Source organism: Nothoprocta perdicaria, unplaced genomic scaffold (assembly GCF_003342845.1).
Source record: "Nothoprocta perdicaria isolate Ctin4 unplaced genomic scaffold, notPer1 scaffold_372, whole genome shotgun sequence".
In the NCBI taxonomy this organism is placed as follows: Eukaryota; Metazoa; Chordata; class Aves; order Tinamiformes; family Tinamidae; genus Nothoprocta; species Nothoprocta perdicaria.
The window spans coordinates 397,069-405,178 of NW_020455613.1; positions in this window are offsets into that span (position 1 = coordinate 397,069).

Below are 8,110 nucleotides of genomic sequence, written 5' to 3' on the forward strand. Positions count from 1 at the left end.
GGGGCAGCCCCGGGGGGGCAGGGGCCGGGGCAGCCCCCCCATGGTGTGGGCCCTGGGGCAGCCCCACAGGAGGGGGGCAGCCCCCATGGCGGGGCGTTGGGGTGGGGGGCGCAGGGCCCCCGCGTGCCCCGTAGCCCCCGCGGCGGCGGCGGGGCGGCACCTTCCGTGCTGCCGCCCTCCTCCCGCGGGTCTGAGCAGGGCAGGTAGCGCCCTGGAGCAAGGGGGTGTCTGTGCGTGTGTGTGCAACGGGCGGCAGAGCTGCCCGCAGTCCGCGAGGCCTCGACGTTCCCGCAGCGCAGACGTTGTCATTCCTGCCTGGCAGCCCCGCCGGCAGGGCCTGAGGGAAGCTCTGCGCGTGCCCGGGAGGCGAGCGCGGGACCCCCACGGAACGGGAGGCCCACGGAGCTCCCCGCTTCTCCCGCACCCGCTTTCTGGGCACGGCTCGTGCCCGACTGCTTCATCCGCCAGCAGTTACCGTTGGAATTCTTGTTGTGGCCTTTGGAGCCGGCTCTGCTCCGCCTTGCCGGCCCCGTGAGGTGGGGAAGCATCAGCTGCAGGGGTGTGGAGGGGCAGAGCCCTTCCAAAAACGCTCGTGCTTACGGTTAAATGGGCTTCTCCAGGTCGCTACTGCATCCCTGTAAGGATTCCCACTTCCAGCTATGGATTTTCTGTCTGGGAGCGAGTGTTCCTGTTCCCACGTGCTGCTGGGTGCTGCAGGCTCTGCAGGGAATGAAATGGGGAAGTTCAGTGTCTGGGAAGCTGTGCTCGTTCCGCAGCATGGAAAACCAGCAGCATGTTGTCCCTGGGGGAATTGGGGATGAGAGAACTATTTCTGGAAGGGGCAGGGCGATTGCTCCAGAGGATTATTCAGATGGTGGAAATATGAGGGGAAAACGGAGCAGAATGCGGCCTCTGAGCGCTGCTGTTTTCAAAGTAAAATTGGTGGCCCGGGGTGGCTCGTGCTGCTTGTCGGGTGCCGAGTCTGGAGGCTGCGGGAGCGGCGCGGGGAAGGTGCTGCCTTCCCGGTGATGTCAGGCGAGGGAGGCTGCTAAATTAGGTGCCTCTGAAGAAGCGCAAGGGACGGACAAATTGCCTAGCCTGTGAGGCTGGGAAAGCCGCGTTCCTGTGTAAATCACTCCTTCCCCCGGCTGTTTTAGTGGTGTGTTTGAAATGCTAAAAGTTCCCGAATGTCAACCTCACGCCGAAGGCGCTGTCGTGTTGTTGTAGTGTCCTCTACCATCAGCCTCGTTCCTCCTTCCCAAATTTTGTTGCAGAAGTGACGGGCGCTGGAAATCAGCCGTGAATAACAGAAGTGCAGAGGAAAGGCCGAGCGGGCGCAGACACAGAAGAAATCTTGGGCAGGATTCCGTCCCGGCGCTGCCCTCGAGGGGAAGCCTCCACCGGGAAGGCCAGAGGCGGCCTCCATGGGCTGCTCTTCCTGGTGCGATACGGCCAGGACCGCAGTTCCTGCCTGTTGACTTCCAGTTCCGCCGTGCTCGCGTAGGGGCTCTCACAATGTTCTGATTGTGTTGGTGACATCAGCGACCTCACTAGAAGTGTTGGTGCCATCTGACGGAAACTTGTTCCGTGTGGGAAGTATTTTATTCCAGGAAGGATTATTTTACTTGCAGATATTCTTTTTGGTTGCTTAGAAAGCGTGGAATTTGAACACTCGTGCCTGCCAGCTGGGGTGGATTTTCCTGAGGTCAAGAACATCCGGGGCATTAACCTGTTCTCTGCCTTGGCCTGTCCTGACTTAAGCAAATTGCTTAACTTCTGTGGCTTAGTCGGTCTAGTGTAAATTAGATACTCACTGCCCTGGGGAGAGTGGTTGGAGGCTTAATTAGCTGTGTAATGTTTGTGATGTTCGTACAGCATCTTGAGTCACAGAAGGGCTCCGTAGGCACCGAGTGCTAATGGACGGGCACGGGAACGCGCTCAGGATTTGATGATCAGCTGCAATCTTTACGGTGTAACTGTGCTAGGATCCGTAAAACCCAGCAAGAAGAAATGTGGGCTCTGTGGATCATTGCTACAAGTTGCGGGCAAAGGCTTCCATGTTCCGCGCTTCCCTGCGGGAATTACCCTCCTCTGTCTGGATACCTGGTGCTGATCTGTGGCTTAATAAGGAGGTGGAAAATAGCAGAGGTGCAAATCCATTTCAGGATGGATTTCTGAATCCATTTCAGGATGGATTTCTGAATCGCTGCACTGGAGCAGCTGGAATGATGCTGAACAACTCCTTTGTGGGCTCTCCTTGGTCCTGCTAGTCTGGAGCTTGGGATCACTGCAGTTTTGCCAGGGATAATTTGCCTGTCATCTTCCTGGCAGCTCTAGATGGTGTTTGTGCGTGTTTAAGGCTGGCTCTTTCTCCCTATCCTTCAGTGTTGGAGGATGTGCAAGCCTCTTAAAAAAAAAAAAAAAGGTATATCAAGTCGTTTGGAAAATGTCATTATGAAATAATCTCTTCAAACTGTTCCTTGTGCTGTAGAATTCAGAAGAGTTGTGGGCCAGGTAGGAAATCACAATTACTGAAACGGTGGACGTGAATTTTGTCACCAGAGCAAATTGGGCACAAGTCGAAAACGGTGTTTCAGACCTTACCTAACTGCAGGGTCGCCCCCGAGTTCAGCAGTTGTTACTAGAAGGCTGTCAGGGGTAGCTAATTAGCAGGAATCTTTCTACTGCTTGCTTGCATAAATGGAGTTACTTCTCAGTCGAGCTCCTCATGATAAATGTCATTACTTGCCTGCTTTTATTGAGTGCTGACAGAATTATAGGGGTTGTGCCGACCGTAAGAGCCCGGCTTGTGGCTGAGCTTTGCCCGTGGCTTAAGCTGGAGAAGCTTCCCCTGTTCCTGTTGTGCTTCTGAACAGGCACTTGAATTTCCCAGGTTGTAAATAGAGCCCATTTTGCTAATCTGAAATTACACTATGGTATCATGATAATAGATGTTAGCTCTCCCGTATATTTGCAGGGTATTTGAATGCTCCAAATTAGGCAGTCGCTGTGTATGGTATAAATAATGCTCAATACCTGTAGCATGAACCCTGGTCCCTAACGGGAGCCGTTCTCTTTCAGGTGAACCGTGTTGCAGAAGCAGTTGTCCCACCGTGCGTTCCTGCAGCTGGTTCCTTCCTTGGTTTGGGTCTCTGTGATAAAATCAGGCTCTAGCAGATTCTAGGCCCTTCTGTGTTATTTTTTTTTATGAATGCTACGATTTTACCATGCCTGAAATGATTAAGTCATTACTATGAAGTAGGTTAATCCTGCTCCCTGCTAGCAAGGTGCGTTACATAACTGTGTAATTAAAGTCCAGAACTCATCGGGCTCTTTTCACATGCAGCTGCAGGCAGTGGTGCTGCCTGCTCGCTTTGATCTCCTCTGCTCCCTTCTTGTGGCTTTTGGTCTTTTCCGAGTTGAGCTCATGTTTTAATGTTGGGGATATTGTGTGGCTGTGTGTATGGAGGAGGGTGGGAATCCTTATTGCGCCGCCTCCGTTAACATCACACAGAATCCCAGAATGGTTGGGGTTGGAAGGGACCTCTAGAGACCATCCAGTCCAGCCCCACTGCTCCAGCAGGGACACTACAGCAGGCGGCACAGGGCTGCATGCAGGTGGGTTTGGAAGATCTCCAAAGAGGAGACTCCACAACCTCCCTGGGCAGCCTCTTCCAGTGCTCTGTCACCCTCTTGGTATTGTCACCCCTTGCAAGACTCTTGACGTCCCCAGGCAGCCCTTGCAGCCCTCAGGTGAATCCCGGGCCCGGCCAGGCCGCCCTCTGCGCGTGCAGGCTCCGGATCTCCTCGTTCGGGGGCACGCTCGGCGTGAGCAGCTCCCGCTGCTGCCGCGGGCGCTGGCGGCAGAGCCACAGCCTGTGCAGCGGGGGGTGCTGATGCACAAAGCAACGTCCTGCACCGCTGGCCGCTGCGCTCCGCGTGCGGGGGCCCCGTGCTGCAGCATAATGCTGCCCAGTGTGGGAGAGAAAATCACAGCACACTTTATTTCTGGGGTGGCGTTTCATTTTCAGGGCCTGTTTTTGCAGCTGTGCCCTTCCTCCATGTCCTGGAGACAGAAGCACAAACACTGCCAGCGGGATGTTCGTTCCCCTTGCTCCAAATCCTCTCTTGGAGAGTGTAAATCCCAACCTGGGGGAAGGATCTCTGAAGCAGGCAGGGAAGATCAATCTCTGTGGCCCATTCAGCATTTGGCTTCTCTTCTGAGCCCTGAAAAAATGAGGAGGGGAGGGTATAGTATGTCCGGCGGCAAGTAGGACTGCTAATTTTAAGCTCTAGATGTCTGCCTGTTGTAAACTGTACTGAGATCACCAAACTTATTTTACTCAAACAGCTGAGTTGCATCTGACAGCTGAGATCTGGGTGGAATTTCAGCAAGAAAACCGCAGGGGGGGAAAAGCAGCACATCCTATTAAAGAAAGAACCAAATATCTGCGAGAATTAGGAAAAGTCGGGAAGGGCAGATGCCTGATGAGCCCGCAAGAGATTGCTGGGTCATCTACACACAGTCCTTGGGGCCTGACAGATGCTGGTGTCTGTGCCCGGATGGTGAGTGTTGGAGCAGGGTTCGTGCCAGCCCAGTCAGGCCCGGGAGATGCCGCTTGCAGCAATCCCGGCGTTCCTGGCCAGGCAGGAGGTTGGGTTCACTGCAAGCTCCATCTTCCTGGGTCTCGTTCCACGCTGGTGTGGGAGGCTGGAAGCCGGGATGGGATCCCGCGGGGTGCAGGGGAGGCGGCGGTTCCTCCGGCACGTGGGCCGGTACCAGTGCTTCCTCCAGGGACACGGGGCTGTGCGGGGCTTGGGGACGGACGAGCCCCGCGATGTCTCCCCGGCCCACCGGGCAACCCACGTGCTGGCCAGGGCGCTGGCGACACGACGGGTTCTGGGCTGTGACGGGGAGCAGCAGCAACATCTGCCCTTGCCCTGTCCTGTGACAGCTCTGCAAGGTGGCAGGAGCCTGGGATGTTAAACAAGGGGTCCTGGCAGACATAAAAACCAGACTAGCTCGCAGGAAGGGAGATATTCCAAACAGTTCCCTCCTTGTGAGCTGCCGATGCACACAAGCAGTGAAAGGCAGGCTTCTTACCGAGGGTCTTGATGCAACTGTTGTCTTTATCCTCTGGAGTCACTGTGGAGAGGCCCTAAAAAGACACTAGCCTCTCCTAACAAAGGAATCCATTCAGCTCGCGCTGTATTTTTAGCAAAGCGTGATTCTTCTTCAGTTTCAAAAGTAGCAAGTGGGGAATGCAGCCTACATCAGTGCAAGATGCAGAATGAGCTCATTCAGGCTGCAGCATCTGTTTGGTTTGAAACAATTACCAGTGATATCAGGAGATCTGCATTTTTTCTTGTAATAGCCGGAGCCCGTGGTAAACAAGAGCTGCTTTCTCTGTGTGCTTTCTATGCCAGTGGAACACAGCCGGGCAGAGAGGCTTCTGTTCTGGCACCTCGCATCACAAATCTTGCATTTCCAGCAACCGTCCTTGCCTTTGTGCTTTCAAGGCAACTCTATTAATTTTTTTTTTTTACCTGATTTTTTTCCCTTCATTCTGCTTTAAGCCACGCGAACGCTAGAAATACGTGTGTTTCCGTTCTAATAGAGTTTGCTAAGTTACTGCAACTTGATGCATCGGTCTGCATTAAAATAAATGCTCACAAGGAAATGGGGCAAAAGGTAGAAAACTAATCCTTGTGTTCACGTCTCTGCCGTGTCCTCATGGAGATTGTGGCGCTTTGGGGGATTTGTGTTGCCATGCAAATGCCTTTCTTCCATTTCCCAAGCCTCCCCAGCAGGTGGGTGGCACAGAGGATGCTCCGGCGCGCGGCTCTAACTGCCCCTGCTGGACACTGCTCCCCTCTAACGGGGCAGCTGAAAGACTCAGGGATCCGGGGCTGGTCTCCACGTGAGGAGGAACTTCTTCACTGTGAGGGTGCAGAGCCCTGGCACAGGCTGCCCAGGGGAGGCTCCTGCTCTGGAGGTCTCCAAACCCACCCGGATGCCACCCCGTGCTCCGGGTGTCCCTGCTGGAGCAGGACAGGTTGGACTAGATGATCCCTAGAGGTCCCTTCCAACCCCAACCACTCTGGTTCTGTCTGCTGAGCAGGCAGCAGTGGGGACCTGGAGAGCTTCTGCCGTTAATCCCGTTCATCGCTTTCCTTAGGTTATAGAAAAAAACCTTTTGAGAGAAGATACGTGAATAAAATTGATTTTTCTTTCAGTTCATAATTATGGAAACAAGTGACTAAAGCTCTGGTTAAACTGCGCAGCCGCTCAGTTTCCAACTTGTAGCCACTTTTTTTTCTTTCCCCACCGTATTTTGAGTGTTTGCACAGTAATACCCCAAAGCAGCCTTGCCCGGGTGCCCCTTAACCATCTGTTGGTGGTGACCGCAGGGCTGCAACAGGGCCCTCGGGGCGCCCGCTCCTCCTTCGCCCTCCTGTTGCCAACCGAGGTGCCCGCGCGCGCGCGCTGCGGTGGCCCCGGGGGCACGAGCCTGAGTGCCCGGGGCCACGGCCACCGAGCGGGGGGCACCCGCTTGGGCCTGGCCCCCGCGGCCCTCGCAGCGCCCTGTGTCTATTGTTTTGCCAGCTGCCGAGCCGGGGCTGTTTGTGGGAAAACAAGCGTGTGCGGGAGGCAGCTGCGGGGGAACGGCCAACGGCGAGGCCGAGCGAGGCCAAAAACATGGTGACTTGTTCCAGCACAATCGCCTTTGTTCTGTGCCCGGGGGGTTTGCTGAACATTGCGCTCATTGAGCGCCGGCCTCCCCTCCGCTCGCCCTCGGCGCCGCCTCCAGCGGGGCACGCGCCGGCGCGGCCTCCGCGTAGCGCCTGCCTCGCGCGCGGGTGCACCGGCCGCGCGGCGGGCGCCTTCGGTGGTGACGGGCGCTCTGCGGCTTTGGCTCTTTGGCTAGGAGACTTTCTAGCTGGAGGGGTTAGTAAAATTAGGCCTGATTTCTAGGTACGGCCAAGATGCGAATGCTGCATATCTGCGACTCTGGCAAGAGCTGCCCTGCTCCCTGAGCCCTCTGATTTGGCAGCTGGCTAAAAGGCAGGGCTAATCAGTGTACCTGACAGTTTTATTTTCCATAGTTGTAGAGACCTCTTGCACCGAGGCAGAATAAAATCAGATGTCACGAGTTGATGTCCCCCAGAGAGAGCCCCGCAGCCCTGCTCCATGACTGCGCTGCAGCTACAGCCCTTCATAAAGACACACACTGCCTCCTGCTACGTTTATTCCCGTCGTCACTTGTGTCTTTTCTCCCGCTGGTTCTGCCTGGTGAAGGGGGAAGTTGTGGATGAAACTTCCCTTAAAATGTAGAGCACCGAGACCATGGCTGGAGCGTGATGCCAAGAACAGGTCCCTCTTGGGCTGCTTATATAAACCGGTGAAGGGGGATGCAAGAAAAGAGGGAAGGGTTTCCTTTTCCTGAGGATTGCTCCCGAGAGTTAAGGGATGCTGCTCTAAACCATATGTTGTATGTTTTTAAATCTCCTCAACTGCCTCTGCAAATACTCGCTCGGGAGAGCGAGGACTATTTCTGGACCTGTTGCCAAGGCAGTGCCAAGCTCCTGCTTGAGGCTTGCACCCTTGTTGCTCCGCAGCTCAGCTGTCTTTTGAGCAAAGAAATTGCTCCTGGCCCCGTTTCTTCCGTAGGTGAGACTATTTCTGAAAGATAGGCGGCGTTTTTCTGTTTTGCCCTCCACTCCGATGACTGGAGAAGGCTGAGAGGGCATCTGATTAACGTGTATAAGTTCATGAAGGGGGAATGGAGGGAGGAAGGGGCCAAGCTCTTCTCAGTGGTGCCCAGTGACAGGACAAGGGGCAGTGGGTATAAGTGGAACCACAGGCAGCTCCATCTCCGTGTGAGGAGGAACTTCTGCACTGTGAGTGTGCAGAGCCCTGGCACAGGCTGCCCAGGGAAGGCTGGGGAGGCTCCTGCTCTGGAGGTCTCCAAACCCGCCTGGATGCAACTGGGTGCCCCGTGCTCTGGATGTCCCTGCTGGAGCAGGGGGTTGGACTAGGTGATCTCTAGAGGTCCCTTCTAATCTCAACCATTCTGTGATTCCGTGTGATTCTGTGACTGTCGGGGCT